This window comes from Vipera berus, assembly GCF_964194415.1.
Source record: "Vipera berus genome assembly, chromosome: 1".
NCBI lineage: Eukaryota > Metazoa > Chordata > Lepidosauria > Squamata > Viperidae > Vipera > Vipera berus.
The window spans coordinates 35,695,480-35,723,067 of NC_138202.1; positions in this window are offsets into that span (position 1 = coordinate 35,695,480).

Consider the following 27,588-nt stretch of genomic DNA (forward strand, 5'->3'; position numbering starts at 1 on the left):
AAGTGTGTTAAATAATATATTTTCAAAGTTTTTTTAACTTAAAAAAAAGTTTTTTAACCTAAAGCAAAAGTCCTTAACTACATTAAGTTCTGATCCAGAAGAAAAGCAATATACATACATAACATAACACAACATAACATCGAATATATATAGGCATCCCTAGAAAGATATCGCATATTGTATTAAATCAATATTGTAATAAATGTTAACACACATTTGCACATTTTATAATATTATGGACACATGTTAAAATGTAAGGTAAATTCCATTATGGTTCTTATTTCTCAGGATCATACTTTCCAATCTGAAAGAGAGGTAGGTACGATAGGTAGGCAGGTAAGTAGGCTGAGTTTTGTTTTATTTTGGGCATTATTATAAAAATAGATTAGTGTTGTTAGATCAGTACTTTAGCCAATATCTTGATTATATTCCATTTTCATTATACTTACTGTACTTAAATAGATACTAGTTCATCTGCTTCATTCCAGCTGCTCATTAGCACGTATTTACATGCTCTCTTTCTGTTGCAACAGTGGCTCAACTCTGCCCTCATTAATTAGTAACAATAATGTGTGCTTATTCTTGTGTGAGATAAGTAAGCTGCGTAGGTAAAAGTGATATGTCATAGCAAGGCAGTAGTGAAGGAAACTGAAAGAATTATATTGTGGAAATACAGAAGTTATTTAAGTTCATCGCAGCCATTGCTATCATGCTAATTTTTGGGAGGGGGGAAATACTTATTTTTGGCATGCATATGTTTTCTTTATAGTGTGTGTGTGTGTGTGCGTGTGCGTGTGTGTGTGTGTGTGTGTGTGTGAGAGAGAGAGAGAGAGAGAGAGAGAGAGAGAGAGAGAGAGAGAGAGAGAGAGAGAGAACATAAAAACAACCTGGTATGAACTAAGGAGAAAAAGAGAGAGAGAGGAGAGGGAGGGAGGGAGAGGGAGGATAAAGAGAAACAGAAAAAAAGGATAAAGAGAAACAGAAAGAAGCTTCCAATTTCATTGGCAGCAAATACAATATGATTACCAAGTTCTCTAATTACAAAAACTCATTTTTTTCTATTATCCTGTCTTTTTCTAATCATTGAAACCACAAATAATAAGTGCACTTTTTCTGTTTCATGAAAATATTATATAGATTGTACTCAACATAAACGTAGATACTTATCTTTTCTCTAATCAAAGAAGTTTAGTTATCTCTGCAAATTCGATCTTCTTCGCCAACATTTCCTCCATTGTGAGTAGTGTCAAACTTTCCCAGTTTTGAATATATAGCAATTTATATATAAAAACAAAGATCCATGACTTTTTTCTAGTTGTCCGTCCACTAATCCAGAGGTCCCCAACCTTTTGGGTACCAGGGACCGGTTCCGTGGAGAGAGGTTTTTCCGCAGACCGGAAGGTGCATGCTTTTGTGTGCTGCCTGCATCCCGCAGGTGGGGCTTTGCTTGTTTGTGCGGACCAGTTGCTGGCATGCCACGGACCGGTACTGGTCCACAGACCCGGGGTTGGGAACCCCTACACTAATCCCAATAGAAAAATCTCTGGTTTCAATTGTACTTTAGTCTTTAAAATTTCTGAATTAATGCATGAGCAGTACTCATGTTCAAAATTGTTAAGCTTTTTTACACATTCACCAAAGAAGATAACATATCCCTTTATGTTCTTAGCAAATTTTTAGCGAAGATTTGAAGTACTTTTATACATTTTAGACAATTTCTCTGATGATAAAGATCAATAATACATCATTCTATAAAAATTAGAACATAATATAAATTTCAGTCCTTCCATCTACATTCCCATTGATCTATTAGTATATTGTAACTCATATTTTTAATCAATTTAATCGTGCATTCTTTCACTTGTTCTTCTATCTCATATTTCAACAAAAGTGTATACATTTTAGCAATAACATTATAGAGTTCTGTTTCAAACTCAGCTTTACCTGGTTTAATACCATAAAATCTTTGATCCAGTTTAAATCTTTCTAATAATTGTATAATAGAAAACCATTGGCAGATATTTTACTTTACAGTCCCTGAGAGAAAATTCTAATACATCACGATAACCATTCGTGTTTATTTATCAATTCTTGTCTATAGAATGCTTCTTGTGCTGAAAGCCATAATGGTGCTTTCAGACACAACCTAGATTTATATTTATTCCATACTCGCATGTTTTCATGTCATATAGTTCTCTTCATGGCTTTTAACAAATAAGCACAAGTGCAATTTAAACATGAAACAGAATGCAGAATCATATAACAGGGATGCATCAAGGAAGCCTTGGACAGCATAGCATTATTGAGATTCCACTTGTGAAAAAGCCTTCTCCAAAGTAGTCCCCTGATTCAGTGTTGTTTGCTTCTCTCTTCTTTTAAAGGAAATTGACCCAATTAAAAAACATGCTTAGCCCTGGTTAATTTACTCATTTCAATCAGGCAAGCAATTGCTTAGGTTCAGATGACCAACAGTTCTACAATTCTTTTGAGCATCTTTGAAATCTGAGGAACGTGTTCTGGATGCTCTTGTAAATGATTTTGGGAATTTAGAGGAATGACCCATTCAGAAATGCTATACAGAAATTCAGTTGACTGAAATGCCATTAGCTACTTCTTCCCTTCTGCTTTTACTTACCTTTCCTTTTTTTCTGGGTAGATGGGTGCATTTACAACAAAATATTGGACTGCACCTCCATCAAATATTGTGGCTTAAAGAGGGTCGAGAAGGTATTTGGCCATTTTGTTTTACTGGGGGCCAGTTTCCTAATATAACACATGATACATTACATTAATCCCTTTTGGAGGAAACAGTTATGTAAATTTCAAAAAAGTTAGTGAAGAAACTGTGGGAAAAGGCATTAAAGACAGACTATAAGGAAAATATCAGGTAAAATTAATCCAGCACCAGTTGTGGTGCCTCTCAATTTAATAATAATAATAATAATAATAATTTTATTTGTATACCGCCCTTCTCCCGAAGGACTCATTTCTCTGCACCTTTCTGCTGCTATCATATGCATTAACAGGGGGATAGAATCTAGATCACGTGAAGTGTTAATACCACTTTATAATGCTTTGGTAAGGCCACACCTGGAATACTGCATCCAGTTTTGGTCACCACAATGTAAAAAAGATGTTGAGACTCTAGAAAGGGTACAGAGAAGAGCAACAAAGATGATTGGGGGACTGGAGGCTAAAACATATAGGGAACGGTTGCTGGAATTGGGTATGTGTAGTTTAATGAAGAGAAAGGTGGGGGTGACATGATAGCAGTGTTCCAATATCTCAGGGGCTGCCACAAAGAAGAGGGAGTCAAGCTATTCTCCAAAGCACCTGAAAGCAGGACAAGAAGCAACGGATGGAAACTAGTCAAGGAGAGAAGCAACCTAGAACTAAGGAGAAACTTCCTGACAGTTAAAACAACTAACCAGTGGAACAACCTGCCTCCAGAAGCGGTGAATGCTCCAACACTGGAAGTTTTTAAGAAGAGACTGGACAGCCATTTGTCTGAAATGGTATAGGGTTTCCTGCCTGAGCAGGGGGTTGGACTAGATGACCTCCAAGGTCCCTTCCAACTTATTATTATTATTATTATTATTGATTATTATTATTACTATTATTATTATTATTATTATATGTGGATGACCAAATTGCAAGTCAGTATGCCATGTGAACATAGCCACTATAAGCTCTCAAGAAGATTTTTGGGTTTCTACAGGAGAAAATGCTCTTTCAGATAGCCAGTTTCAAAGTTATGAGCTATTCCTGTGCCTGGCTGGGATGAATGTGTTGAAGATGGCTTTTGAAAGTCGTCTGCTGCATCAGGAGACTAGAAAATTAAAATTGCAATTTCTAGGATAAGCCACAGAGAGCAAGCATCACTGGCAAGTTCCTGGCAGCTGCCCTAGGAATTTGCATTCTGCTGCAGGGTCAATCATAGCTATCTATTGCTCCTGTCCCCTCCTGCTTGTTATTTCTCTTGATACTCCCAATTAAGACATTCTTCAGTAGTTGCCGTTCACTGTGGGCAGACTGCCATATGGAAGTTTCACAAGTGAGAAGATCTCCAGCTGAGGTGGAAGCAACTGAGAAGATTGTGGAGGAGCCCCTGCCAAGGCTCAGAGCATCTTTGTTTTGTAGGGAGTTGCAGAGTAATTCCTATGTCAAATAAAATTAAGCTCCAATGGACAAATGTATTCTAGGCACTCTATTCACAGTTCTGCCTCCTAAGCAGTGTTAATCCTAGATTTTCCTTGGGCTATAGGAGTTGTAATGGTTTCTGGCCAGAGGTCTGACATTCACCTCCTAGACTGGCAAAAAGCTGCAGAAGGCCTTCTAATAACATGGACGTTCTAATTTAAATTTTCCCAATTTGAAAATGTCAGTGGGAATATCGAGTAGCAATAATTGTATTTTGCCTCACAAAAGTTTAGTTAATCTTATTTCCATTGCTTATTCTGGCGTTTTTAAAGTTCTTATTTTGATGACATCACTGATCATGTTACATTTATCTTCCTAGTTATCTGGTCTGTTTTTACCCAAATTATAGATTTGGGAAATCAGATGCCACTCAGAGTCCATTTGTTTAGAACAGTTTATATACTAAGTAAGTAAGTGAAAGAAAGGAAAGGAAGGAAGGAAGGAAGGAAGGAAGGAAGGAAGGAAGGAAGGAAGGAAGGAAGGAAAAGAAAGAAAGAAAGAAAGAAAGAAAGAAAGAAAGAAAGAAAGAAAGAAAGAAAGAAAGAAAGAAAGAAGAGAAAGGAAGGAAGGAAGGAAGGAAGGAAGGAAGGAAGGAAGGAAGGAAGGAAGGAAGAAAGAAAGAAAGAAAGAAAGAAAGAAAGAAAGAAAGAAAGAGAAAGGAAGAAAGAGAAAGGAAGGAAGGAAGGAAGGAAAAGAAAGAAAGAGAAAGAAAGAAAGAAAGAAAGAAAGAAAGAAAGAAAGAAAGAAAGAAAGAAAGAAAGAAAGAAAGAAAGAAAGAAAGAGAAAGGAAGGAAGGAAGGAAGGAAGGAAGGAAGGAAGGAAGGAAGGAAGGAAGGAAGGAAAAGAAAGAAAGAAAGAAAGAAAGAAAGAAAGAAAGAAAGAAAGAAAGAAAGAAAAAGAAAGAAAGAAAGAAAGAAAGAAAAAGGAAGGAAGGAAGGAAGGAAAAGAAAGAAAGAAAGAAAGAAAGAAAGAAAGAAAAAGAGAAAAAGAAAGAAAGAAAGAAAGAAAGAAAGAAAGAAAGAAAGAAAGAAAGAAAGAAAGAAAGAAATTGCACTGCTGAATTTTGACATAATATTTCAAAGTACTTTGATTATCTAAAAAAGGTGCTATATGAAATCTATGGGCCACAAGTTGGCTAACCTTGCCAAAATCCCAGTAAGTTTAGAGATTCATAAGAACTGTTAGTTCCCTTGCCATATCTTTAGCTAGAGTTAATTGTTACACAGCTTTTACAGTCTGTTACCATCTAGATATATTTGTCCAACTCCTTAAGTTCCCAGCCAACTTGGTCAAAGGCAACTGTTGAGAATGGCAAGATTTTTTTTAATTGGGTCAATTTCCTTTAAAAGAAGGAAATACTGGTGCCTATACATTCTGTTCTAGCACAAGCAATCTGGATGTCTAGTAGTTCAGACTGTCTCCTTTTCTATCTGTTTTGGCATACAGACCTCTCATTCAGCTAGTCAGACCAGTTTTACTGTGCTTTTTCCACTTCATAAAGAATGACCTCATTTTTATGATGGCCTATAAAATCTCTTAAGTCTAACTGCCCATTAATTAGCATGACTTGTTAGTGCCAAATTTTGAACTGGATTGCCAAATAAATTTTAATAATTTTTGAGACCAGATAAAACTTGCTTCAGAGCCAGTTCAGTGTAGTGCCTGGCTGAGGAATTCTGGGACTTGAAGTCCATGAGTCACAAAAGGGCCGAGTTTGAAGACCCCTGGGTTAAGGTATCAAGCTATAAACCTGGAGACTGTGAATTCTAGTCCTGTCTTAGGCCCTAAGGCAGCTGGGTGACCTTGGGGCAATCACTCTCTTTCAGCTCTAGGAAGAAGAAGGCAGTGGCAAACCAGTTCTGAAAATTTATGTTAGTTTATATTTTAAAGTTTGACGCTGAAATTTAATAAAGATATTTTTAAAAGAGAGAGAGAGAAAGAAAGAAAATTGCAGAGACTAGTCCAGGCAATCACCAAGAGTTAAAACTGACTCTAAGGCACCAAAAAAAGCACATTCTTTCATTTCTTCATGGTAATTTTTATCTTCCAAATAGCAACACTATAAAACCTTTAGAGGCAGAGGAGTATTTTCTCCCTTTGAAGTTGGGTTTAAATTATACCATGCCAGGGCCCATCTCAATAAACTCTGTAAAGTTATACCCGATCCTGCTCACAGTAATGTAGTTGAGAATCTTTAGGAGTGAATTTTGCTAGTTGAAGATTAGTAATGGTTAAAATATACATTCTGCCATTGGCTTTAGAGTGACCCACAGTTAGTAAAACATGGTAGGTGCAATTAAAAATATGAAGCTTATACATTCTGAAATGCTGAGCAATATTATCAGAAGCAGCTTTGGGGTCTTTTTTTCTTAGAATGATGGTGATGATAGTTTTGTTTTGTCAAAGAAACTTCTATGGGAAAAGAAAAGAAGCAAATAAACTAGAGTATACCAATATTTTTATTGCAGAAAATATATTATTTCGTCTAGTCCCTATCCGCAGGAAATGGATGCAAGAAATAATTGAAGATGGCCCTAGCCCTAGGCTTTGCTCCTTGCATAGGCTGAAGGAAATCTGAAAAAAAGCAAGTTTATAACAAAAAGAACTTGGCAAGGGGAAGAAGAGGGAATATCTGTCTCACAGAGGTGATCTGTTTTGCTGAATTGTAGAATTTTAATTGCAAGTTCAACATTCCAAAAGAGGTGGGCGGGGAGAACACAAATGCTTTAATATTCACAATATAAAAAGCATTTACCGTAAAAGAGATCCAGGCTTTTAAAATAACATATCAACATCATTTTATGATGATATCTCTTATCCTTCACCTCTAGACAAAGCTGCCTAGTGTCAGAATATCTGATCTGGAGTGAAAGTGGCATTTCCTCCTGCCAACAAAACCCTAGCTATATGTATGACAAGATTTCCCAACCTTGGCAACTTTCAGATGTGTGGGACTTCAGCTCCCAGAATTTCCCAGCCAATCATGGTAACTGGAGAAATCTGGGAACTGAAGCCCACACATCTGAAAGTTGCCAAGGTTGGGAAACCAAGATATATGTTGTTTGATGGTTTGGCAGCCATTGAGATAATTTGGAAGGGGCACATGACAACTTTTGCAATGTTATTGTTCCTGCCCCTCCTTAGCTTTCTGCTGATTCTTTGAACACAAAAATCTTCCTCTAATATGGGCTGATTTGCATAACCAACTTGCCCAGTAAAGTACGGGTCTACAACTGGCCATGACCAATTTGCCACAGTCAACTCACCATGGCCAATTCGCTACAGGACAACTTGTTGTGGGACAAGAGTTACACTAATATAAAAGAAATAGTGGAACAGAATAATTAAACAAAGGAATCCGAAGGAGGGACAAAATAAAATGTGAATGAAAAAATAATAATTTTTAATTATTTTAAATAATTAAATTGAATTGTTGAATTGTCCCACAACCAGTTGTCCTGTGGCAATTTGGCCATGATGAGTTGTCCTGCAGTGAGTTGGCTGTGGCAAGTTTGCCGTGATGAGTTTGCCATGGTGAGTTAGCTGCAGCAAATTGTCCCATTCCAGGCAGGAATACACCTTCTCCTCTAGTAACTGGTTGCTGTCACCATGGGACCAATGAATACTGGCCTCTTTTTTTTCCTGTCTCTGCGCTCCTCCTACTTTCTCTTCTGGATGAGTCGGAAGTGCCGATCCTGGGGCCTTTGCCTCACCCCAACAGCCCTGCAGCTCCCGCCCTAACTCCCTCAGGGCAAGTCCTGTGCTGCGCCGCTTTGGCTCATTCCCTCCTCCGCTACACTTGGCTAAGCTAGGCAGGGTCACCTACCACCTGCCAGGTGCCAATGTACCACCAGTGGTACGCATACCACCAGTTAAAAAGCCCGTATGTAGTAGTTACAGTGCTGGTCTAGAAACCAGGAGACTATGAATTCTAGTCCCACCTTAGTCATGAAAGCCAGCTGGTTGACTTTGGGCCAGTCACTCTCTCTCAGCCCAGCCCGCCTTACACGGTTGTTGTTGTTGTGAGGAAAATAAGAGGAGAAAGGAGCATTATGTATGTTTGCCACTTTGAGTTATTTATGAAAATAATAAAGGCCAGATAAAAATCTAATAAATATCAATGAAAAGCACCCACAAAAAAGAAAGATTACCCCTTTTCTTCCTGGCATGGATGAGAGAACCAACCAATTGGTATCCACCCTCCAAACAAAAACTCCAGCCAGCAATGAAGAACAGATTGAAATACAGACAGTAATTTCTAAAGCTTCATCTCCTACTGATTTCAGTATAGGAGATAAGCAGCTGACAGCCTTTTGTCGTACACTACTTTAGAAGGAAATCAAATGACTGATGTGACTCGAAACCAGCAGGATGGGGGTCAGCAACGGGAGCAACAAATTTTATCCAAGGGATTTTTCAGCTACTTTAAGGATGGGTTGATAACACTTCAACTCAGCGATGAGGAAAGGCCTGAATGAATGACCACCAGCTAAACATTCCTGTCCCTAAGACAGGAAAATATTCCCATGCTTGTTAAACATCAGAAAAATACCTATAATAAATGATCTTTAATGCCTTTAAAATACACTGGTTGTTGAAATTTGCAAATAAACTATCTCCAATCAGATGCATGGGGGGGCGGGAGAAGAGGGTTGAAAAACTTACGACCTGATTCCTTGTTTGATCTTCAGTGTCCAATTTAATGCTGACTGCTGAAAAGTGAAGGCACAATTTTCCACCATTTTGAAGAGGCAAACATCTGAAAACTATTTTACTATAATAAAAGATAACAAAGTAAGCTCCAGATTTCTAATCTAACGCTGCCTAACTTTACAATGTTGCAGACTTCAGCACCTCCAGTGAATGTGAAGTGCAGCTCTTGGTCCTCAAAATGTTGTGTTTTTTTTTAATTGAAAAGTTTTAAAATACATTTTATCTTTAACAATCCCCCCTCCCCCCCTACCTATCCCTCCCTACCCCTCCCCCCTTTCCCCCCCCCCCCCCGACTTCCCAGAGCTAAGTACAGGGTATAAAAACAAAGAACAATCATAAGCATCCATATGCTACCAACAATAAATTCTTAAATCTATCACTCTCTAGCTCATATAAGATAACTACAAGCAATACTAATATTTCATATAGAAAAAAAAAATAGAAAGGAAGACTTATTCAAATGCTAAATGAAACTTTTTAGTCCCATATTTGTTCTGGATATATTCAATCCATTTTTTCCACTCCATAATATAACGTTCTTGCGAATGATCTTTCAAATAAGCCGAGATCTTTGCCATTTCTGCCAGGTCAGAAACCTTTAAAGTCCATTCTTCTATGCAGTTCCTCCTTCTTCCAATATTGACCTATTAAAAGTCTTGCTGCTGTAATTAAATTCAACATCAACTTAGTGTCCACAACAGTAGCATCTGTAATTATACCCAACAAAAAGAATTGCGGACAAAACTTTATCCTTTGCTTGAAGATCTTCTGCATATTCCACCAAATTTTTATCCAAAAAGCCTTGACCTTTTTACAGGTCCACCATATGTGAAAATATGTTGCATCTTCGCCACCACACCTCCAGCATTTTGGCTGATAATTCGGATACATACTTGCAAGCTTTTTAGGATCTAAATGCCATCTATAAAACATTTTATAAAAGTTCTCTCTTAGGTTTTGAGCTTGTGTAAATTTTACGCTCCTCACCCAGATCTTTTCCCACGTGTCCATTGTAATAACTTCTTGGATATTCTGGGCCCATTTTATCATACAATCTTTAACAAGTTCTGTTTCTGAGTCAATTTCTATCAATGCAAGATATATCCGTTTGATATGTGCTGGACCCTGATTTCTAATTTGCTTTATCAAATTTTCATCAGTCATTGCAAAACCAGTTTTCTGATCTTCTTTCCACCTGGCCCGTAACTGAGTATATTGAAACCAGGTTTGAACAATCTTCTCATCTCGCAAGAGGTTATACAATTTTAAACACCATACACTTCTTTCCAAGCTTAAAATCTCCTTATACGTAGTCACATCATGTTTGAAACCAACATTTATGTTTTCTATTGCGTGTTTTGGAATTGCCCACAATGGCATCTTACAGTCTAACTTATGTCTATACTTCTTCCAAACTCTCAACAATGCCTGTCTTAAAATATGCACTTTAAACACATTATCTACCTTCTTATCATACAACAAATATGCATGCCAGCCAAATAACAAGTCGTGGCCCTCAAGATTTAATAATCTCTCTTGTGTCAAATTAATCCAATCACTTATTCCTGCTAACGCAGCAGCTTCATAATATAATTTAAGATTGGGCATTTTGAGACCACCTCTTTCACGAGTATCCTGCATAATCTTAAGTTTAACTCGTGGCCTTTTCCCTGCCCAAACAATTTTATTGATACCCCATTGCCATTCTTCCAAATTAGAATCTTTCTTAAGAACCGGTATCATTTGAAATAAGAATAAAAATTTAGGCAGGACATTCATTTTCACTGCTGCGATTCTTCCCAGCAAAGACAATTGCAATTTTTCCCAACTCTCCATTTCTTTTTGAATTTTTCCCCATAATTTTTCATAGTTATTTTTATATAACTTTGTATTAGAGGGTGACAAAAACACCCCCAAATATTTGACCCTTTTAGCAATCTCAAATCCAGTTAATCCTTCTAAAAGAGCCTTTTGCGATACTGTCATATTTTTGGCCAGAATTTTAGTTTTTTGTGCATTAACTTTAAATCCAGAAACCTTCCCATATTGCATTATTATCTCTATCAGGTCCACAACAGAGTTCTCCGGCTGGGTCACCGTAACAACCAGTCCTCAAAATGTTGTTAATCCCTAGGACTTTTAGGGGCCTCAACCCCATAATGAACATAATGAACAATCAAGAGGAGAACTACAAACTGGATTTGGGGGGGGGAGAAAAAGAACCACTGGTGAAGACTCTCTAATCTGTATCGCATTCTCCGGAAGCAGAAATCAATTGCAAAATTGTCATCTCTACAGTACTGTACAGAGGCCTGGAAAATGCATCGGTTCCTGCAGAACCAAACGACCTGAAACTGACCACGTTGATGAGGAAGGAGACAGAAGGTGAAATATCCTGGCATTCCTTTTCCACAGACTGTCAGGACTGATTCATGATCAACACCCTGAATCAGCATCCTGTCAAATCATCTCAAGGTAGAAGGGAACAGGCCTCAGTGAGTTAAATGGAAGTTCCTTAATACAGCAGTTCTGACTGGGGAGAAATGCCCTTTTCCTGTGGTCCTTCCAAAGGCATGTTATAACTTGTCCAGTTCTGGAATAACTGGGTTCATGGGAATATTGAACTTTCTGTGCAACCAGAGGCTTATCTCCCAGCTTTCAAAAGGATAACATGTAACTAGCAATCTCAGATTGCACTACTGAAATCATTGCCTCAGTAGAAAGAGAAATCCAGCTACTTCTGATTTTATATAGATTAAGATTATTGTCATTTTTTTTACTTTGAGCACACTGGCACTCATTAAAACTGAAATTCTGTTGCCTGCTCTCAAAACAAAGTATATATTTATTTTATTTTTATTACATTTATATCCCGCCCTTCTCCGAAGACTCAGGGTGGCTTACAAGCTTAGCAGTAGCCTTCATTCTATGTATATGCCTGCTTGTTAGGGCTTTCACACACACCCCCAAGCGGCATTATTACAAAGTCAGCTTAATTGCCCCCAACAATCTGGGTCCTCATTTTACCTACCTCGGAAGGATGGAAGGCTGAGTCAACCTTGAGCCTGGTGGGATGCGAACCTGCACTAATTGCAGGCAGCTGGTGTTACTTAAGGAGGCATTAGCCCACTGTAACACACATATACACATGCTATCTACATACATAATGTATACACCCATTCATACATGCACACTCTCACATGCCTGGCTGATTGCATCACAAAAGCTGTTTCAGATGCTGGAATATATCCAGAAATTTTTGTTTTTGTTTTTTTATGATTAATAGTTAGTGTTGGTTAAAAGTGTCTTTTGGTTAAAAGACCACTTTGGTGAAAGTGTCTTTTTGAAATCTTTCTATCCCCTCCACCATCTCAACTGATGAAGCTTCTTGGATGAAAAGCAAAATGTTTTCTTCTTCTTCCTCAAAGAAAAAAAAACCAGTCCATTTTGCCTTTTGAAGAAAAAAGCACCTTTGAGACAACTATGACCTGGATGAATGAGAATCTCCACAGGCATTTGGTCTTTTGGTTGTTTTGTTTTTGCTGCTATTTGGAATATGTTTTTGTCTCATTATTATGTCAATTTATTGATCTTTTGAACAGTGTGGGTCTATTATTATTACTGTATAGTATGTAAAGAAACACTGTTATTATTATTTATTAAATTTGTTTGCCACCTATCTCCCTGCCAGGTGATTCTAGGTAGCTTACAACATTAGATGTTGCCTTATAATTGTTCATAAATAATATTTAACTATTAAGTTATGGTGAGAGACTTATTTATTGGATTTTTATGCCACCCCTCTCCCCTGTAAGGTGACTCTGAGCTCTTTTGATGTTATGAACCACTTTTCAGGATGAAGAAGTATACAAATGGATATGATTACATTTCAGTTTTTATTTTATTTTCTGTTCACTCAATTTGCACAAAGCTCTTTCTACTTCAGAGTTTTTGCTTTCCTGAAAACATGGTGTCCTTTGGTAGCTATGCTCTGTGCCTTTAAGATTATCTATAACAGGGATGTCAAACTGCTGCCCCGCAGGCTGGATGCATCACAGCAAAACCGCGCCCACCTCATTGCCGGCAATGGCAAAAAAAAAGTCACGATATGTCGTGACATGTCATGTGACATTGCGAGTTTGACACCCCTGATCTATGAGTATATTGAATCCTTAGTCCCAATGCACTGTTGAAAGACCGGATGTATCAGGATAGTTTAGACATTACATTTGGGCTACTGCTGGAAGAACTGAGGTTGAACCCCATATTTGATGAAAAATGTCGACCCAGGAAAGTGACAGATGAAAGTTGTGGTCACTTCTTTTGGCTTTGGGTGAAAGGAACCCAGTTTGAAGGGCAAAGGTATAAATCTTTTGGTTCTTTGGGGCAATAATGTAAGGAACAGAATGCCCTTTTCAGAGCCAACATTCTTCATTGTCCATTACTCAGTACAGAAAAATGAAGGACAATGTTGTTCTTTTTTTTAAATTCAGCCTTGGGCAGAAAAAGAAAGGAATAGCAATCGCTCCATAATCCTGACCTGAAATGACTTTGTGGAATACAAGTGAAGTGTTTAATTACAGAGGCTATGTGGGAGTAAACAACAGCTGTGTGAAAAAGGTGTATTTATCAATAATTCCAATCTCTGATGAACTAGCACAGCTTGCCATGATCTTTATTATGAATTAGCATGGATTGCCTTTTATAGATTTAGGTTTACTGAAATTGTATCTTGCTTTTCCAATAATGAATGGCATTTAAAGTAGTAAGCAATTTTATCCAGAGGCCTGTCAATAAAGCCACTATGGTTGCATCCATCGGTTATGCTCTGATCTTCTGTAATAACCTTCTCTATATCACCCATGTCCTTCTTTTCTCCATTTGCCCTTTATTTCAACAGTGCTATTACATAAAACTAGAGATATTCTGGGGAAATCACGATGGCAGCAATACTGTAGCATTGTGTCTGTAAGGTAAGGCTGAAGATCACCTCTTCTCCTGCTCCCCGGAAAGATATAGTAAAATAATATTAAAGTCTTTGTTTGTTTGTTTGTTTCTTTGATTTGATTTTTATCCTGCCTTTATTACTTTATCAATAACTCAAGGAGGTGAACATATTTAATTCTCCTGCCTCCTATTTTCTCCACAACAGCAACCTTGGGAGTTGAGTTGGGCTGAGAGACAGTGATTGGTCCAAAGTCACTCAGCTGGATTTCAAGCCTAAGGCAGGACTAGAACTCAAAGTCTCCTGGTTTATAAGCCAGCACCTTAATCACTCCTGTTGCTGCTGGCTGACTAGCATAGACTTTATACCTACTTGAGCGGGAGGGGATGAGAGAGACCAATGGAAGATATGTCACAAAAGGCTCTTTCAAATGGGTGCTAGGCTGGAGGAGTATTTAATTTGATCCATGTTTTAAGTAGCCAACTTAATTCACACTTTTAACCTAGATTTTTTTTCCCTATGACTTTGCCTTTCTGCCAAACAAATACTGTAGAAAACACATGTAAGATAGATACTGATCAGACCACCCAAATTGACCAATCAATTGGAATTCTCCTTGGGAGGTCCAAAAGTTGGCTGAAAGTAAAGGGTAGATGCTGATGCTGCTTTTTATGACCAGAAGCTGACTTCACTTATGATAACTTTTAAATAAATGAACTAAACTACAATATAGATAAAAATATTATATTTATTTTAAATAAATAATAAGAAAGAATGAAATTAAGAACTTTTATGAGCAGCAAATCTTTATTTATTAACAAACTAAACCGCTTGGGCATTTTATGATGATAAATCAAACAATGGTTGTTCAGTAATAATGGTTAGTAAATATTGGCTAATAAGCAATAATTACTTACTAAGCATGATTAAGACTTACCTTTCTCCTGCTTAGTGACGAGCCATATTGTTATGGCCGGTCTTTCCTCCACTGGTTTGGAGGGCTGCCCCGGATCGAGCGGAAGGGCTGCCGCCCTCCTGTGATCAAGCGGGGGGGGGCCTCCTTGCTCATTGCCCCTACAGGGCACCTTTCAACCCTTTCCAGGGTCCCCTAACAGAACAAAACCAATGCAGAAGACAGAATGTTAAATTGGAATATTGGTGGGAAATTAAAAATTTGGAAAAAATTAATAACAGAAAATGGATTGTTTATGAAGATGGAATGTAAAAGTAATTAAGATATGTATAAGCTAAAAATTATTGATAAATGTAATAATGATGTTTTTACTGATAATAAGAACTGTATTAGCTTAAATACGAGACAGTAGATATTAAGGGAAAAGAGAGGAAATATTTGATGTTCTAACTTGAGATTTGTATTAAAGACTTTTATATGTTATTGAACTATTGATTAACCCAGCCACCATGTTGCTTTTTAAATACTTAAATGTAAAATTGGAAAATTAATAAAATATTATTTTTTTAAAAGACTTACCTTTCTGCTAAACATTTGCTGTTAGAGGATATTCTGCTCCATTTTTCTGGCTTTTTCTGTCACAGGCTTCTGTTGTCTTTTCCTTATAAATTGTGTGAATAGGGTCTGTTTTCTTTTGAATATTTGTCTACTAATACAGGTAAAAGAATGTATGTTGTGTTCTTATAAATCCTTGGTATAATCTTTGCTTCTTAAATGTTCATCAAATTTAGATGGGAATAAACATTTTATGTCTTGAAATACCAGGAATTAGTCTAACAAAACTTGGTCTCACAAAGCTCCCAGAAAGCAGCACATTCTGTTGTTATATTTACACTGCTATTAATATGTGCCTTATAGTAAGGTACAGATAGTACTTAAGAGGCTATAAATGTTAACTGGCAGCAGCAGATTTCGTCCTCCATCTAGTTTGCCTCTTTTTGTCTCAAAAGGGACATAGTAGATGGAGGGGTGGGGGAGAGAAAGCACAATTGAGGTACAAAATAGGCAGTAACTGGCTCAACAGTTACTACCTATGAGAGGGATATAGGTATTCTGGTGGACCACCCCTTTACTACCAGTGCAGTCCTAGGTTGTATCCAGAGTGATAGTGCCACTTTATACTGTATTAGTGAGGCAACACCTGGAATACTATGCCCAGTTCTGGTCACCAAAATGCAAAAAAGATGCTGAGATCCTAGAAAGAGTGCAGAGAAGAGCAACAGAGATGATAACGGCTCTGAATAATACGATGAACAGGTAAGTATGTTTAGCCTAACAAAGAGAAGGTTTAGGAGTGACATGATAGTCGTCTTCCAATATCTAAAGGACTGTCACAGGGAAGAAGGGGTTGATTTAAGCTCTGGTCATCTCAGATCTAGAATGCTGCAATGTACTCTACGTGAGACTACCTTGAGAACATTTGGAAGGTTCAACTGGTGCGGAGTGTGGCAGGACGGGCAGTTCTTGGGGCTCCTAGGGTGGCAAGATGCACTGGCTGTTGCTTTGCTTCCAGAGGCAAATCAAAGTGTTGATTATTAACTGCAAAGCCCTGAATTGCATAGATCTAGGTTATTTGAAGGGACACGGTGGCTCAGTGGGTTAGGACGCTGAGCTTGTTGATCAGATGGTCGGCAGTTTGGCGGGTTGAATCCCGAGTGCCGCGTAACAGAGTGAGCACCTGTTACTCGTCCCAGCTTCTGCCAACCTAGCAGTTCGAAAGCACGTAAAAATGCAAGTAGAAAAATAGGGACCACTACGGTGGGAAGGTAACAGCGTTCCGTGCGCCTTTGGCATCTAGTCATGGTGGCCACATGACCACGGAGACATCCTCGGACAAGCACTGGCTCTTCAGCTTTGAAACGGAGATGAGCACCAGCCCCTAGAGTTGGAAACGACTAGCACACATGTTCGGGGGAACCTTTACCTTTACCTTAGGTTATTTGAGGAACTGTGTCACCTCCCCCAGTCAAGGAATTCCTGCTGCAAGGGTCCAAGAGAAAGGCCTTCTCTGCCATGGCGCCTGCCCTTTAGAATGTCTTACCCCTGAGGTAAGATCAGTTTCCACCCTTCTGAACTTCCGTTAGGGCCTGAAGACCTGGCTCTGCCAGATGGCTTGGAACCCCAGTGGGGGAGCATCACACTGGAGGTGATTGATGAATAAGAGGCAACCGTGCTTCCTCCCTATCTTTTAAGTATAATTCTATTTTTCATTTTAATTTCTTTCTGTTTTTATTTTTAGAAATATTTATCTTCTATGATTTTAATGTTTTTAATGCTGCAAGCCACCCAAAGTCACTTTGAAACGAGATTGGCGGCAAATACATTTAATGAATTAAAATAAAATAAATTTATTCTCCAAGGCACCTGAAGGCAAGCTATGAAACAATGGGTGGAAGCTCATCAGAGGGTGATCCAACCTGGAATTAAGGACAAATTTCCTGACAATGAGAACAATTAATCATTGGAACAGCTTGTCACCCAGAAAAAGATTAGGACAACCATTTGTCCAGGATAGAAAATGACTCCTGACTTGGACAGGGGGTTGGACTAGAAGACCTCCAAGGTCCCTTCCAGTCCTATAATTCCATTATTCTATAAATAGCATCTCCCATCGTTAAAACAGTTGTCTTGTGCAAGCAATACAGAACTGGGAGGAATCATGCATGGGAAGTACAGCAGCCCGAGACTTTTCAAGATTTTCTTGTGTCCCACCTAGATTGTTTCTCTGTCCACTGGCTGAGAACACTGATAGCTTATCCTACCACTCTACCATCGTTTCTATTCTACCATCAGTTTGAAAGCAAGCTGTGATTATCTTCTCTTCAGCTGACCTCAAAATGTGGAGAATACCATGAGCCAAGCAGCACTCCCTCCAGTGGCCCAATTGGGGAGAATATGAAGGGAATCTTTTATTTAATGGTCCCTTCTCCTACCGTACTGGAAGTGCAGAGAAAACAAAGACATCCTTATCCCACACCATACTAAATAGAATAAAATTCTTGAATTTCATTCCACACACACACACACACACATTTTACATCTTTCAAAATGTTTATTTGTATGCATCCAGCTGCCTGTTTGCAAAAAAAAACATGATCTGATCAATTGCTAAGAGGGAAGCCACCCATTGAAAGATCTATTGAAAAACAAAATGTAAAGTGTTGAAAACCTGCGAAGGCTTCTCAGTTCCTCAGCGTTATGTCACATTGAAAAGCCTTTGTGAATTAGGAAGGTAAGTAATAACATTCCAGCAATTTCGCAACCAGGTGTTTCCCCCCCCAGCAATCATCTAACCATATCTAAGTATTGCTACTGTGGCTGGAGAGGGGGAGACGATTCTAAATAATGCATGGAGGAAGAGGCAAGCTCCAGAAACTGAATGCTAAAAAGAAAGGGAGGGAGGGTTAGGGTGAACCCAGGAAGCAAAGGAAGTCGAGATTTCCTGCTGTTGGGATAGCAGGCTGCCCACAAGATATGCAGATCCAGGAATAAATTGACTTAGCTCCCCAAGCCATGAGATCAAACCAGTCCTGAGACGAGCCCCAAAGCCTTTGTGTGGAAGCTCTCTTAGTGGCATTCTCACACTTTCTTTTGCTGCAATGCTGGCACAATTGCAATTGCTAACTTCCAGGGCAATCTCTCCATATATATCCCTAATCGTCTGCCTGAACATTGCATTTTACATTCTGGGATAACATTTTAGAATTACAGGCAGTCCTTGATTTACAACCATTTAGTGACTGTTTGAAGTTACAAAACTGGAAAAAGTGACACGCGGCTGTTTTTCATACTAACAACCATGGCAGCAACCCCAAGGTCACGATTAAAATTCAACCACTTGGCAACCGGCATATATTTATGAAGGTTGCATCGTCCTGGATCATGTGATCACCTTTTGCGACCTTCTGACAAGCAAAGTCAATGGAGAAGCCAGATTCATTTAACAACAACGTTACTCACTTAACAACTGTAGTGATTCACTTGACAACTGTGGCAAGACAGGTCGTGAAATGGGGCAAAACCCACTTAACAATTGTCTTGCTTAGTCTCAGAAATTTTGGGCTCAATTGTGATTGTAAGCTGAGGATTACCTATAGTCCTATTCACAACTTTGCTATTATTCTGCCTCAGGACATTACATGATCTGTAGCTGTTTACAGTAGTTATAGATACACATTATGGGGGAAAAGCTTCCAAGCTTTGGACTCAGGGCCAATTGAAGAGAGCTAAAAATCACTGGGGCCAGATTGTTCACAAACTGTTGGTGAATATGGATAGACATAGAGCCAGAGAACTAAAAAGGGGTGTGCATAAGGTGTGTGTACAAAATGTCAAGATGGCAGCCACTATGGTGTTTGTAGATCTGTTATTATCTTTTCCAGGATCTTCCAGGATTTGTCTGTAGTTTCCTGGTTCCATTTTTCCCCTCTTTTTTGAAGATGGGATCCACATCAGCTCTTTTCCCATCCTCTGGTAGTTCTTTGGTGCTCCAGGCATGCTAACTAAGGAATTCTAGTAATTGAGGTCCACTCATCTTAGCGTTGTTAAGTATGAAAAACCCTGATCTAGAGTAAAGCTTAATCCCAGTGATGATCCAGCCTACCATTTAAATATATATATATATATATATATATATATATATATATATATATATTGCTATATTAATATTGATATGTCGTAATTAGGATAAGATTGTATGATCAGTTAGAGATCACTGGTGCCATCAAAACAGGATTAGGTTGTATAAATTCAAGGTGTCACAAAACACAAAGTCAAAGGCCCCAAACAAAACAGAGTTAAGAGGAGAGTTAAAATATGATAAATGAAGTAAAGCAATTTGTGTTGCCATCTTAGAAAAGCTGCTGTGTAAATAACTAAGTCCAGAGTTTAAAATTACTTGATGGTTATGAAATATTTGTTTGCATTTGCATAATTAAGAATCAATAGAAACACAGCATTAAATGACAAGGCAAGCAGAATGTATCGAGGACCAACTTCAAGAGGGAGATGGTTTTGGTGACAGGAAATGAAAGATTCAAGCACCTCAGGGGTAGGTATTTTATGACTCGTGGACTTCAACTCCCACAATTCCTGAGCCAGGAATTCTGCTGACTCAGGAATTCTGGGAGTTGAAGTCCACAAGTCATAAAAGAGCCAAGGTTGCCTACCCCTGTCCTAGATTAAGGCACATTCTTCCTATTTGTTTACTGCTTTACGGCTGACAAGTAGACTCAGCCGGCAGTCAATGCAGATAGAAAAAGATACCAGTTATATTTCTATAATCCGTCATTTTACTTTTGAGATATGTTGCCAATTTTTAAAGACATAGTGTATATATAAGCCAATTCTGTTACAGAGAGCCTATAAAATTGATCATTCAGACATTTTTGTCATTTAGAGCACTCCCATCTAACCCCCTTTTTCTTTCCGCACTTCTTTTCCTCTTCAATCTCTGAAGCAATCTGAAGCAAAGTTCTACTGACTTCAGAATGCTAGAAAAAGGCAGAAAGCATCATGTGGGAATCTGTGCTTCCTTCAGCTGGCCTAAGGGAGTCCTCAAATTATTTTTCAATAAGTGCTTTATCGCCTAAATTTCCTCAAGTACAAGAAAAGCAAAACTTCTCCTGCCTACACTCCACACCAGCATTTTTCAACTTGACAATATATGGATTTCAAACTCCAGAATTCCCTAGCCAGCATGCTCACTAGGGAATTCTGGGAGTTGAAGTCCATACATCTTAAAATGGTTAAATTTGAAAAACATTGCTTCATACAAAAGGAGAGAAAATCAGTGACTTGGATACCTTCCCTTCCTCATTTTCTGAATATGAAATATACATTCCTCTCGCCATCTGCAAAAAAAATCTGAGTAGTTACCATGAGGGGAATCAAGTTGATTGCAAAGACACCATTCCTTTGTTTTCATTTGAAAGCCACTACAACGTATGCAATTGAAAAGACAGCATGTCAGCATTTTACAACCAAGCGCTTTTCCCAACAGCTGTAACAGTGGGTGCTTTTTGCTGTGGCTGCAGGAATGAAGAAGACAATCTGGATTGATGTGAGCTCTTTTGTCTGCAGATCCTTGCAACTCTTTCTGGCAATGCTGTAGCCTGGCAGTGAACAAGGGTGAAACCTTCAACGTTAATCTCTTTTTCACCCTTCTTTTTGGCAGGGAGTCCACAGGCTGCAACCTGATAAACAACTGTTTGATTTTTTTTCCCCAGCAACAGCCTTGAAAGAGAAGTTATAGGGTGCAAAGAGAGAGAAAATAAATTCAGCAAATTCTTGAATTCAGGAAGCAGTTTGAGGCAAGCAGGGAAATGGGGGCGTGTTCCCAAACGATACAAAAACAAAACCTAGTTTTGCTGCAGTTTCAAACACATGCAAACGCTCACATAACACAGATAAAACAGTCTGTAGCCACTGTCAGATTTTTACCTGCTGATCTACCAATCTCTCATTCTGATCAGCTCTGCTCTCTTCTCCAGCCCAATTACATGTACTTTTTCCTCCTTTGGGGGAGGAGAGCTCAGGTGCTTGTGCTGAGTGGACGATATGAAGTTGCATCCAGAAAGCCTACCTTGCTAATCCAGCTTATATCCCCTTCAGGGGTGAGCGAATCCTTGAGAAGGTGCAATTATATGACTTACCTAATTACGCGAGGGTTTTTTTTTTAAAGAAAATCAACAAGATCCAATTTCTTGCTCGTCAGTAAATTAAAAAATAAAATGTGAAAAATGGAGGATTTTAAATACATTGTCCTGTCTTTTTTAAATCTCCTGTTATAATGATGTTTGATGAAACCATCATTATAACAGGAGATTTAAAAAAGACAGGACAATGTATTTAAAATCCTCCATTTTTCACATTTTATTTTTTAATTTACTATGTTTCATGCACTTCGGCTATATTACATACAGTAATAGAGGGTGCTGTAGCACATGATGGCACTAGCCAATCTTGCTAACAACAAAAATTGAGCAGGAGCAGGAGAGTGGTTTTAAAAAAAAAGTCAAACTGGCAACCAAAACATGTGATCACAGCCCTGCCCCTTTTTGGCAAGCCCACTGCTCATAAAAAGGTGGGGGGGAGGCTTTGACCACATTGCTGTAGCTGCCCGCTTGACTTTTTACCTGCTCTCACCCAAATCTGATTAATCTGGTGGGAAGCTACTAGGAAATCCCTAGGGCTGCAGTCTTGTCTCAAAAGTCATTAAACATATCCTAATAAGCAGCATGGTCATCCCTTCCATGTAATTACCAGTAAAACTTCACGGGAGTGTTTATGGACTCACAACCAGGTCATTATGTGCATTATGAGCAGAACTACCCTACAGCTCGTTCAGACATGACATTCCTGCTCATGACTGTGAGATTTCTTTCTCACAGTCATTATGCAGAGCCTGGGGAAAAGGCTACTCAAGGAACATATCAACAGGGGGAGGGCCAATAGAGAATCTGTGGAATAAATGTTGCTTTCCTTTGCCTCATTATTGGGCTTAGGTTATGCAACTCAACTAGACAAGATTGGTGTCACTTGGTGATCCCAGGAAGCTGTGCCTTCTCTGTCATGGAACCTGTCATGCAAAAAAGCCCCCCCCCCCCATCTCCAAGATATGGACAACTCCAATTATGCTGCCTTGCAGAAGGCCACAAAGACCTGGCTTTCCCCCAGATACTGGGGCTAGCAGGTTAATGGAGGTCTGGTGTGGGTGCATGTGTGTTTCTCGTGCTGTTGAGGTGGAGGGAGGGCTGCTTTTTGTTTGTGTGTGTGTGTGTCTGCATTATAAAATTGGTTTTTCTTTTTTGCCATCCTGAGTGCCATCGGCATATGAGTGGCCATATAAATATGCCAAATATATAAATAGCTCGTCACTAAAAAGCCTATTGAGGGGACTCAAATCAGTGAAAAGTGAGAAATTAAGTACCAGAGTGAGCTAAATAACAGAGTGCCAAGGATCACATCTATTGGAGGGCTTTCGTGTTATGCTTCCTGCATTTTCCCCCTGCATCTATTCTCCCTGCAATTGTTCACCATTCAGAAAAGGGAAACATGTTCTCTGATTGGCTTCTTCAGTCTTTCTCAGATTTGCCATTAAAATGCAGCAAAGATTGGGAGAAATGTAATAAAGAATGCCAGGATCCATTGCCCTGGTTGGTATGTTTGTACAAGATTCCGAATAATAGATGAACTCATAATAGAGCTGCATAAACTAAAGCTGAAATTTGCTAGGCAGGATTTATTGTTAATGTCAAATACAAGCACTGTGATGAAGTTAAATGTAAGTGGAATAATTAATATCTCTATTGAAAGATGGAGAGTGAGAGACTGACTGTCTGCAGTAATGTACTATTTGAGTATTGTACCTTTTAAGGTTTGGGTCTCCTGTAGCCACTTCAGATATCAGATGCTACAGAAGGAGAAACTCTGTGGCTGCCTCTTTTTCTCACACAAACACTAATGGAGACTTTTGGGCAAATGCCAAATGTCAGACACATCCGTGCACACACGCTTTCACAATAATCTAAACCTTAACATAATTAAGGGTAAACAGCCAGGTTTGAGGCCTCTCAAAGTGGAATATGTCAGGAAGTGTAGTACAGAGAGCAGGGAAGAATATTGTGTATGCAACAGGTATAAACAATAGGCAGAGCTTTAATCGCAGCATTGCGACTGCCATTTTGATGTTTTTTTACCTCACTCCCCAACATACAGCTGCAAGGAAGCAAATCCATTATGGTCATATGTCATATCACAGTCATACAGTTTGTGTTTTTGCAGTGGTCATAAAGCGAATGCAATGGTTGTAAAGCAAACGTGGTTGTAAAGCAGATGCAGCAATTATTAAGTCAACACAATAGTCTTAAGCAAACAGTATTTTACTATGCACAACTTTACCAAAAAAAGTAGGTGCCATTTTTCAGCAAACCATTGTAAAATGCACTCACATGGCTGGGACACTGCACACAGCCCTAAATATGGCTGTGTTGTCAAATGTTCAAAGTTTGGTCATGTAATCATTTTGGGGGGGGGAATCATCAGAACTTTTAATCTGAGTTGTAAATCCTTTTTCAGATAGGTCATAACTTTGAATGGCCACTAAACAGCTGGTCATAAAATCTGTCTATTCTGTAGATATTCCTGCAAGAAATACCAGGAAAAGTGGATTTTAGCAAACACACCTTATCATATATGGCATGATGTGTGTTCAGAAAGATACTTTCTCTTGCTGAGTATCTGTCTTCCACAAAATTACACAAATCAATTCTTTTTGCCTCTAAATAATGTCTTTTTTCTCAGATTTAAAGAAAAGTGTTTGCCAGCAATATTAGGGTTGTGATTCAATTAAGGCTGCAGTCCTGAACATGCTTACCTGGAGTTACCTCTCTCAAACAAAATGGAATTTTCATCTAAGAAACATGTGAAGAATGTTACACTATTAATTAGATTCACATAATGTTCTTATCTGTGTAAAAAGATACTTTTTTTTTTAGATTACACCCATATGTGCTACCGGGAGTTTAATTTAAAAAATGAAATTATCCATTTTTCTCTTCTACTCACAATAGGGGAATGTCTCTTCCAAGGTAGCACTTGCCATCTGCAGTTTTATAAAAAAAATGTAAGATTTGAAAACAGGCTAACCAATTAATTAAGGATGCCTTCCAAGTCAACAGAAATCACTAATCCCAAACACTGCAGCTGCTAGGAAGGCATGAAGGCAATGGGGTATCCCCTTTTTAAAGAGGCTTAATTAAGCCTCCACGAGAAAAGGCTCTCTTTGGTAGGGGTGTCTCCAGCACTACTAGAAAAAACGAGAGAACCCAGTCCTCTGCTCCAGAAGGTCATTTAAGGTGCCATTTAGTTCACTTTCCACTGTGCCTTTAACAGCAGCTGAAATGCAGAAACAAAGGAAGAGATGTTTTTCCATATTTGCTTGCCAGGCAAAGCATGACCTTCTAAATTTCCAAGCACTAGTATGCAGTTAAATGCACAAGAGCAATGCAAATGAATAAAAATCTTAAAAGAAAAAAGGGAGTTGTAGCTCATTTTCATTCTAAAATAATGAACATGGGAGTTCTCTCTCTCCCCACCTTACACACACATAAACACACACACACACACACACACACACACACACACACACACAAAGTATCTTTCTTCTCTGGCAAATCATCAATTTAACAAGCATACTTCTGTTGATCAATGCCTCCACTTCAGGAAATGCTTTGTGAATCCATGAGCTCCAGATCTACTGGTAAAGAGGTAACCTGGATTGATTTTTTCCCCCAAGAAGTGCTTTAGATGTTTGCCCTGCTTTAGTATCAGATAAAATATTGTTTCATTGCAAGTGCTATGAAGCCAGTGTGGAGCAGAGAATTGTATTTCTTCTCGGAAGACAGAATATTTGTTTCCATAAGACTTCCAAACTGCAAATTTTGACAAATAGGGCTCTACTTGAAAGTCTATGCCACAATACAGTTAACATCAAGTATTGCTAGTTTGGTTTAGTAGTTAAGGCACCTGACTAAAACCAGGAGACTGTGAGTTTCTCAGAACTCTTTCTGAGGAAGAATGCTAACAACCAGATGACTGAAAGGAATATAAATCCTTCCATTCTCCACCATTCAGTTAGAACTGAAGAAGCTTCTTGGATGAGAAGCAAAACATCTTCAAGGAAGTCCAGTTGCCTCTTGAAAAAAGCACCTTGAGACAACCATGATCTGGATGACTGAGAATCTCTATAGACATTATGGGCAAGGGTATCTGAAAAATCTAGAAATGTTAATTGGACAATAATTCAGAGTCAGAATTAGCAGAGGGTGCAGCCAAAGTTTAGGGTAGCTACTCAATGTCAGGTGCTGACTCCATTGTAATCCCAATACATTACCATCTAGGAAATGTTTTAGTTGCAACTTTTCTGCATGGAATGCTACTGGCATTTACAGGCTGAAAAGCAAAAATAATGAAAAAGATTGGCATCCTTATTTTAAAAAGAAGGCTAGAGATTATGCAACAAGTAAACTAATGAAAGTAAAAGAGGGATTGATTCTTAAATGTAATAAAAGGCTGTGGGTTCATGGGGCCTTGGGATCTGGGGATTTATCTTCCTTAGTTCTGGATGGATTTGCACTACCCCATATAGACCCTGTGCACAATGTGGAGCTTCTCCTAGACTTGAGACTCCTGCTCAAAGAACAGGTGGCAGTCATGGCTAGGAGAGCTTTTGCACAACTTTGTGTTATGCAGCAGTTGTTCCCTTTTCTGGATCGTAAGGCCTGTACACGTTCCCTGTTCATCTCCCTGTTGGATTACTGCAATGCATTCTACATGGGGCTACCTTTGAAGCGTATTTGGAAGCTACAACTGGTACATAACCCAGCTGCGCATACAGTTCTGGAGACGTCTTGGGTGGCACATGTAACACTGCTGTTATGAGAACTGCAGTGGCTGCCAGTTTGCTTTCATATCTAACTCAAGGTGTTGGTTACTATCTTTAAAGCCCTTTACGGAATGGGTCCAGGGTACCTGAGAACCATCTCACCCCAATAGGACTAACCCACCCCACTTGTTTCGGTGGAAAGGATCCTGTCAGCCAAAAAATTTCATCTGGTGAGGTTCAGGAGAAGAGCCTTTTCTGCTGTGGCTCCTGGTCTCTGGACTATTCTCTCATCAGAGTTGAGGTCCGCCCCAACACTCCTGCCTTTCCAGAGGAGCCTAAAAATGTGGCTCTGTTGTTTGGCCTAGGGCTCTGACAAGGGCCTGCTACATTGGGGGTGGTTGACAGGCTAGAGAAGATTCTCACCCCCCCAGGACTCCCATCATCTTGGTATTTAACTTTTAACTTCTCTATTCAATTTTTTTCTAACTTTTTATCTAAGTTATCTAGCATTTTCTAACTTTTTATCTAAGTTATCACTGTATCAGTTGGATGGGCAGCATAGAAATTAATTAATTAAAAGAATTAAAAATGTTTCATTTTAGAGCAAAGTTTATGAGATAATCCAAGACCTGTGATCCTAAGCAAAGATACTATACACTTCTTGGTATTTCTCCAGGTGCTACACTTCTGTGGCTCAGTGAATAAGCAGTGCAAATTAGAAATGGAAAAGCAACCTTAGCTGCACAAGTTGATGGGGCTTTGGAGGATCACAGAGTACACGAGTAAAAATCATGCAATAATAAGAGCTCAGAGAAACAGGCAGTCATCCAGCACTTTGCCTTGGCACCAGTGCAAACAGAAATCTGTTGTGGTTGTGTGTTCCTCTACGAGTAGGATTCTTGAATGCTGTGGATTTTGTGTTTTAATCCTTGCATACCACCCAAAATCACCATTGTGAGATGAGCAGACAGATCAATCAAGGTTAATCTAAAACTGCCTTGGGAAAGGATACCAAAAATCTCTGGATCACTCTGGTTGGAAGCCAGATTCCTAAGTTAACTTGCAGACCCAGGTACATGAGTAAGGGCTTCCTATCAGAAGGTGTGGTGATGTTCACTACCACAAGGGCCGGTTTATAATTAAATCATAAGCACAAGTGAATGAGTGTGACTCAATTCACTCAGCCCAGACATCATCTCAAGTACATAATTTACAGCTTTGCTACAAGAAGCACAGGAGGAAAACTTCTGAAATAACTGGTGGCACAGATAAAAGGAGATGCAGCAGCCACATACTCAGGTCACTAACACTGGAAGTATTTATAGTATTGTGTGGGGATTCAAATTTGGGGGTTGCAGAGAACTAGGGATG